Here is an 8,194-nt window from a genome sequence, read left to right on the forward strand (position 1 = left end):
CTCTCAGGGAAGCACTCACACTGACTATGCTCACGTGACTAATGTACGAAATGTCAACATATCAATTTCTAATGAGGAATGAATGTTATAAGGACCAATTTTTTGCACAGGCACAATCAGTGCATCATTTTTCTTTCCAGGAAGAAGTTCGCTTGGTGAAAATGGGACGTGGGTATTGGACCACTCGGATAGTTAACGGCATCAGGCTGTTACAGCGGAGAGAGCCGTCTCCTTGATGGGGTGGCTCTGCCAACTGGACAGTCTCGAGGTTCGTTACCAAGCTCCTCCGACTGCACGGAGGGAAGTTCCCTGCTTCGGCCTTCGTGTTTCTCCTTTTCTGTCCCCATGCTTGAATAAGCCTTTGGCCTGATCACACTTTTTAAAGCTCCTTTTAAAAAACAATCAAAATAGAAAAATCTTTCATTCTATCATATCAGGGTTTTTTGATTGTAAGAAATAAAACTTAGGTTAACTTAAGCTAAAGTGAATTTATCGGAAGGATATGTGAGAGACTGTATTCGGATTCTCCAGAGAAACAGAGACTCTGAGGCTCAGAGAAAGAGATTTATTTTAAGCAATCTTCTCACATGATTGTGGGGGTCGGCAAGTCCAGAATTGATAAGGCAGGCTGGTAGGCTGGCAGTTCAGGCGAGAGTTGACGTGGTGGCTCAAGGCCAAATTTTGCAGTGCAGCGGGCTGGAAACTCAGGCAGGCTTTCTCTGTTGCAGTCTTGAGGATAATTTCTTCTTCCGTATATCTTGTTCTTCTCGAATTTTCTGGGACTTCCGTGCTAGGGCCCAAGGGGAGCCAGCTGACATTCCTCCTGGGTACGTGGACCCTCCACCTGCCAGCCCAGGCCAGGCCTCCCTGTGAGGCCAGCACCCTGTGCTGCCCAGATTCCCGTCCAGTCGTTGACAGGGAAACGCAGAGCTTTTCTGAACCACTAGCCTACCAACGTGCAGACTGCAGGGAGAACGAGAGATGACCGTGTAGCAGAGAGGTAAGGCGAGACCCCCAGCCCTGGGCGTGCCCCGACCCCTGCGGCTTCGCCTTTGCTCAGAGAGGCTCCGCTTGTGGCCGGCTTCCCACGTGGCACCTGCAGGCACAACCACAAGCCTGAAGCCCAGTATCTGACCAGCCACAGGGCCTGGGATGTCTCCAAGGAATCAGAGAGGCAAGGAAGTCCGAGCTGTAGGAGCCTTCGATTAGGAAACGAGGCTTGGAGAAGGGTAGCGTTTGGACAACTGGCAGCAAACCAGACTCCAGTCTAGTTCCTGACCCCCGACTTCCACTCCCCAAAAGTTTCTCAAACTGGGGTCCCTCTGGATCCACAGGGATATGTTTGGGAGTCTAGGAATTCTTTACAAAGACTTTTAACTGGGAGTTTGTAACCCAAGAAAAATCTAAAAAGGATACTGTGTGCATATTCTGGACCATCCTGATAAACCTCTTATAGCTGGGGACTGCCACGGGCTGTCAGCCCCGGCCTGCTTTGAGGGCGCTAACTGTGTGGGGCTGTTTGAACTTGTGCAGGCTGACGAGAGAAGAACCCAGAGCAGCCAGGCTTCATGGCCGAGGGGGAGGTCAGCAGGGAGGGAAATGGAGGCACAGCCCCGCTGGAGGGGCAGGGGCTGTGGCTCTGCGGGCTCCAAGGTCTGTGGGTTCCGGACGCCGCTGGCAGCTCCTGAGCGTGCAGCTTCTCTGACACAAACCAGTGATTCATGCCTCCTCTTGGCTCAGCAAATGGAGCACCAAGCCAGAGGCCGAATTTTCTAGGCTGTGTGGCAATGAGATGAGCTGTCCTGAGAGCCCTGGGTGTGCTGGGTTGGGGGTAGGGCTGCAGCAGCAATGGGGAGGCTCTGAGTCATCCCAGGGCACCTGGACTGTGGAAGAGCCACAGAGAAGAAACAAACACACACACAGCACCCTCCATCCCGGGTACTTAAGTTGCCCATGCCTCTAAATTCCTCCGTTAGATGCTTCCCACCCCCTTCCAATGAGGGGCTCTTCATTGAAAGAACACTGGCTCTTCATTCGCTGCCCTGAGGACAGCCTCGTGGGGGAAGAGCCGAGCCAGGCAGACACCAGGCAGCCCATAGCAGCCCTCAGAGCTCATGTGGAGCTGGGCTAACCTGGGACAGGTAGGTGTCCTCCCACAGCAGGTGGAGTTTCTGTGATGTTGGCCATGGATCCTGTTTGGGCCTCTGTGAAGCCAAGCTTTGCCCTGCCCTGGAGGTGTTGACAAAGTGGCCTGGAAATCTGGGTCAGCAACAGGCAAGTCCCTACAGGTTGCCCCAGTGCCAGGATAGATGGGCCTGGCTATAAGAAAGCCATGAGCTCGGCTGGGGACCGAGAACCCACTGTTATGACGCATCGCATTTCCCAGCTGCCCGGAAACCCTTTTTCTGGAGGCCTCCCCGCAGGAGGGGAGGGCGGGAGCTTAGGAGTCACCCGGCGACTGGACCCACCTTTGCTGTCTGACAGTGGGTTGCCACACAGCCCTCAGTTCCCTGGGGGTTGGAGCATCTCTGGGTCCACTGGTTGACTCTTGGCCAGTGACTTCCTCTGAAGCGGGCCAGCTGGTGCTGCAGCTGAGCTGGGATGAAAGAGCAAACCCTTTCAGTTAGAGGAACCCTCACCTCCCGCCCCCGAGGACAGCCTAGACCAGGGCCAAGGGTCCCCTGGGGCCACTGCCAGTGGGGAGATCCCAAGTGGGCAAGAAGCTTCAAAAGAGGCACAGGCCTTCAAGTGACTCCTTTTGGACCCTTGTGGAGGCTCCACACGGTTTAACAAGGCCGTAAGGTTTTGCGGGCAGTGGGTATGAACATCCCTTTGCTGCAGATGCTCTGAAGCAGTGCATTAATTTCTCTCTCTCCTTCATTCACTCCTCCATCCCTTCATTACTGCCTGCTCATCTACTCGTGACCAGAGCAGACCCAGCTGATGTCCTGTGAGCATCCTAGCACAGGTGGCTGCAGCTTCCAGGCTGGAGAACCAGTGGTCATCCAGTCGGTCCACTCCAGCCAGCCCCCCACAGCACCACAGACCTGGGCCTTGAGATATCCACCACCAGGGATGGAGCAGGAGGCCTGATGAGGCAGCAACTTATGGCAAGGGGGCCCTGATTCTGCCCCAGCCCCAGCCTGGACCTCCTCACTTAGAGCAGGGAAGGGCTGGTGCTGAAGGAAGGGTAGCCCTGCACTGAGCATCCCAAATCCCCAGGGAGGGAAATGCACAAAGCTGGATATTATCATTACTGTCCCATTTTACAGATGAGGAGACTAGGCTTAGAGAGCAAGGTGTCTGGCCCAAAGTCACATGAGATCAAAATCGAACCCAGGAACCTAGAAGAGGAGAGTGGAAAGGGAGGAGAGAAGGAGGGGAAATGGAAGGGAAGGAAGAGAAAAGGAGGTTCTTGCTCAGGCTGGAATCGCCAGGGTAAGTGCAAAGGTGTCCCAGGCTGGCTCCGCTTGGCCTTCCCCTGTCCCCAGGCCTGGACCTGGGCGCCCAGGGACCCGCCCACCCCACCTTCTCTCTGCTGCTCCCGTGGGATGGTGCTCAAGCTGCTGTGCTCGCCTGCCCTCTGGTGGCAAGATCTGGAAACGCATCGCCCCTGCACCCCAGCTCTTCTAAAGGAAACTGTGGAGGCGAGGTGGGTTCAGGACCTACTGTGCGCCAAGCACTGAGCTGGAGATCAGAGAACAAGGAAAACGGCTCTGTGTCTGAGAATTGGCTGGAGAAAGTCCAAACCCGGGGGTAGGAGCTTTCCTAGCAGAAGGCCCATCCATCCAGGACCATTGCGCCAGCTCCTGCTCTCAAGGCCCGAGGCTGCCCATTGGGGTGGGAGGAGCCCAGGGGCATTCTCCAGTACTGCCCTGTCTGCGGCCAGGGCCCCAGAGCCAGAGGGACATCTGAGAGAGGTTTGTGGCTGTGTCTGCAGAGGAGCCTCGGGGCTGTGGCTTGAGTGTGGATAGGGTTCCACCCCTCACTGTCCTAACCCAGCCTCACACTGGAGAGGCTCAGTAACAAGCTGGTTAAGTACTGGGACTTTGGAGCCAGGCTGCCAGGGGCCTTACGGCACCACGTGACCCTGGGCAGTTCCTCTCTCTGGGCCTCAGTTTCCCCATCAGTATGATGGTAGTAAGAAGACTAGTGCCCACCTCTGAGCATCGCCAGGTGGGGTAAACACACTGGCTCAGGGAAAGCGTGGGGAACAGTGTTTGACACGCAGGAAGTGCTACTTAGGCCAGGCCTTCTTTCTTTTGAAAGTGTTTCCTCTCTTGCTGTCACAGCAGACAGTACCCAGGAGGGCAGAAGCCCAGAGAGAAGGTGTCTTGCTCAAGGACACTGTGCGAGCCGGGCCGTGCTGAGCCTGGAACCCGAGAGCCAGGCGCAGGCCTGGGCACTCTGGAGACAGCACTGCAGCCTGAGTTCCAAGCCCCCTTGTGTGATTCCCTGAATCCCTGAACTCTCTCCTCAGTGAGGAGCTTGCTCAGGAGTCTCCCACAGTACCCTTGGGCAGCTGCAGTCTGGTTTCAGAATTGCATCATCCACAGTTTGCACCGAAAGCATTGGCTGCAGACAACATGTCTATTGAACTTGTCTCTCTGAAGTTGATGAGATCTCCAGCCTCACTCCTGAGTGTGGTTCTTGAACCAGCAGTATCGGCATCACCTGGGAGCTGGTTGGAAATGCAGACTCTCAGGCCACATCCTCGACCTACAGAATTAGAACCTGCATTTTTTTTTTTCTGAGGAAGACTGGCCCTGAGCTAACATCCATGCCCATGTTCCCTTACTTTATACGTGGGATGTCTGCCACTGACAAGCGGTGTGTAGGTCTGCACTCGGGATCTGAACCGGCGAACCCAGGGCCGCCAAAGCAGAGCACACAAATTTAACCACTGTGCCACTGGGCCAGCCCCAGAACTTGCATTTGAAGAAGAGCCTGGGTGATTCGTGTGCCAGTACGGTTTGAGCAGTGAGCATGTCTTAAGCAACTGGACTAAGGTGGCGACTGAATTGCAGGGTGATGCCTGTGCTCACCAAGGCTTCCTTGGGCAGCGCTCGTGCTGGGGTCTGGGAATTCTTGGAGCACTCGGCCGAGGTCAGAGCCTCCTGGCTCCCGCCGTCAGCCAGGCTCCACACAGCCAAGTCAGCGCTACCAGCAGGTGCTGGGAGGGAAGAAGGCACAAAGGTCCCTGTGAGCCTGAGTCTGCCCCGGGGGAGTCGGGAATCTGAGCTGAGTCTTCAGGGGAAAACTGGAGTTGGCGAGGCAGACAAGTTGGGGAGGGAGTTCCAGGAAAGGGGACAGGCTGGACCAGTTCCAGGGCTGGTGTTTTCAGAGGACGGGAGTCTGCAGACCTCACCTAACACTGTCAGGGCCTGGGGCAATCAGAGACCCACACACTCTATGTCTAAATATTTAAAAGTTATAAACCAACCTCACAAACTATTGAAATATGTTCCAGCCTCCTGCCTTGACAAACTATGCCTTCACAAGAGCCTGGAAGGCCAGGTTCAAATTTAGAATTTTTGGCCTCCTTGGAGTTACGCACCAAAACATGACGGTGTGGGGTGAGCCAGCCCTTGCCTGCCCCCCATCTGCTTACCACGAGGACACATGCAGGCGGGCACTCACCTGGTCGGCCCAGCCTGCCCATGCCCACACAGCATCCCCCACAAACAGCTGTCCCTTGGGATATGCAAACCGGGTGGACCCCAGGGGGACAGACCCTGGGAGAAAGCCCAGGGGGGGTCCCTAGAAATGGAGGGGGTGACTCTGCAAGGACTCATCGCTTTGACCCCATGGGGAGGGCCCCAGCTGGAGAGGCCAGAAGACAACTAAACTATGACACACTCTCAATTATAAGATAACACTCTGATCTCAGGGATGTGAAAATGTGAATAAAGTGTGCATCTTATATTAGCCGTCCAGCGGCCTTCTGTTTCTCCGGCTATGAGAATTTGTTTAAACCTAATGTTGTGTCAAATCTGTAGATCTATTTGCACAGTATTAACAATATTAACAAGTTTAAATCTTAACGATATTGTCTTCCAATCCACGAACACGGGATGTCTTTTCATTGATTTAATTCTTCCATTGCTTTCAATGATGTTTTGTAGTTTTCCACGCAAAAGCCCTGTACTTCTTTACAAGGCGTTTTTGTATTCATTCCCTCTTTGGAGCCTTGAAAACCGTCTGTAAAGTAGGCAGGACAGTCCTTATTAACTGCATGGTGTGGATCAAAGAAGCCTCAACTAGTTAGTGGCAGAGCTGGGATTCGAACCCTCATCCCCAAGCCCTCAGCAGAGCTGGACTTGGATGTGCTCTGGTGGGGCCACCTGTTCTAGCCCCTCCCTGCACAGGGACGGGAGACTCTGCCATCAGGGAAACCTGCTGACCAAGTGACAGTCTCCTCTCCCCTACGGACTTGGAGGGAGGGATGGGCCCCGGCTGGAACCACATTCTCGGGGTGGGGAAGGACCGCCCAGGGGAAGGCCCTCCAGGCGGGCCGCAGGCAGGGAGGGAGCCCCTTGGGTTGAAACAGTGTCCTCAGCCCTTGGCTGGAATGAAATCACCCGAGCACTTGAAAAATTCCCAGCGTCCAGGCTCCACTTCAGACCAATTAAAGCCGAACCCCTGGGAGCAGAGCCAGGGCATCGTGATTCTAGAGTTGTCCGGGTGAGGGTGCAGGCCAGGCTGGGAACCGCTGGCTGGGAAGCTGAAGTTGGCCCTCAGTCCTGACCCAGGGCTCTGCCACGGCACGCGTCGAGGCCGGCATGTGGCGGCGTGGAAGAGTCCAGACTTTAGAACCAGACAAACCAGGCTACAGTCCTGGATGTGATGCTTGGTTCTGTCCCACAAGTTCTAAGACCCTGGACGCTTTACCTCTCTGAGCCTCAATCTATTAATCTACAAAATGGCAACAATTACACCTACCTTGAGAGGCGGGGTCTCTTTCTCCTCTTCTTGAGTCTGGACTGGCCCGTGGCTGCTTTGACCAGTAGCGTACAGCAGAGGGGACAGTTCTGGGCCTAGGCTTCACGAGGGTTGGCAGCTTCCACCTCCCTCTCCTGGGCCCCTTACCTGTCTTTACAGGTGAGGAGAATGAGGCTAAGAAGTGACTTGCTCAAGTAAAAGACGGAACGGTGTTCAACCCCTCACTGCTTTCCTAGCTGTGAAGGAGGGAAAGGCAACGTCTCGGGCAGCTGACTTTCCAAGTTCTCCCAGCTGGGTAATGTGTGCTGGTTGGTTAACCTCTCTGTGCTATGCCTCCTCCTTTGTGAAATGATGATAGTAATGGCGCCAACCTCAGAGCTGTTGCAGGGTTTAACTGAGAGCAGTAACCGTACTGGAATCTCTCGGGCTCACTGCCTTCCAAGGGCTCCCCTAGGCACCGGACTGGGGGCGTGGGGGGCAGGGCCGCCTTCCCTGGGTGGTGCCCCTGGGCTCTGTCCCCGTGCAGCAGCTGCAGGTTATTTTTGACTGGGAGGCTCCGCCAGCCCTTGCAGCGAGGTTCTTTGGGGCCAGCAGCAGCTGTGCTGGTCTGGTGGCTGGTTTTGAGGAGGAAGCAGGACCCAGCTGGCAAGGGCCTGGGAAAACCCCCTGTTTCCCACTGGTCCCCTCTTCTCCCCTCTGGAAACAGCAGAGCCATGCAGGAGCTGAGGCCGGGGCTCACTTCCGCCAAGGGTTCCTACATCAGGAAAGTCTAGCTGTGGCCGGTGAGGCTGCAACTCCTTCCTCCTCACCAAGCCAAGGGCACCATGCCCCTGCCTTTGTTTAGGGGTGAGTAGATGCCAAGTAGGCCTCCCTGGAAGGCCGGGTCACCTCGGCCGGGCCCTCCCAGCTCCAAGGCCTGTGGAGGCTCCCGGTCCTGCCCAAGTGTGCCCACTGCCCAAGAGTGGGGCCCCCTGCCCCTCACACTAAGTCTCAGTGCGTCTCTGCACTCCGCCCTGGTGAGACGCCTCTCGGAGCAGCGCAAAGTCCCGCTTGGAGCCCTTCCTCTTGCCACCCAGCCCCTCCCCCCTGTCGGGGTTCTGGCTCCTCCCTTCACCTCTCACCCGTCTCAGGGGGCTCCTCCTTGCCACCAACCCCCGCCCCACCCCGTCTCAGGGGCTCCTCTCTCTCCCTTCCCTTTTTTGGGACTAAAATCCAGATTGCCTCATTTGTCTTATGCAGAGCGGCTTCCACC

The 8,194-nt window shown here is 55.8% G+C and overlaps 1 long non-coding RNA gene across 4 annotated transcripts; it reads right to left on the reverse strand.

Annotated features, from left to right (window-relative positions):
• Positions 1–552: 552 nt before the first annotated feature.
• On the reverse strand, positions 553–7,940 carry LOC123286262 (uncharacterized). Of its 4 annotated transcripts, XR_011504219.1 has the most exons (4): positions 6,943–7,940; positions 5,046–5,173; positions 4,513–4,681; positions 581–2,596 (listed from the first exon to the last, which is right to left on the reverse strand). It is a non-coding gene; the product is annotated as an uncharacterized lncRNA (long non-coding RNA). The 4 variants fall into 4 exon arrangements; XR_006528519.2 differs by lacking the exons at positions 4,513–4,681; positions 5,046–5,173 and having other exon boundaries at positions 553–1,096; positions 2,469–2,596; XR_011504217.1 differs by lacking the exons at positions 4,513–4,681; positions 5,046–5,173 and having other exon boundaries at positions 581–1,777; positions 2,469–2,596.
• Between the last annotated feature and the right edge of the window lie 254 nt (positions 7,941–8,194).

Source organism: Equus asinus, chromosome 6 (genome assembly GCF_041296235.1).
Source record: "Equus asinus isolate D_3611 breed Donkey chromosome 6, EquAss-T2T_v2, whole genome shotgun sequence".
Classification (NCBI taxonomy): domain Eukaryota; kingdom Metazoa; phylum Chordata; class Mammalia; order Perissodactyla; family Equidae; genus Equus; species Equus asinus.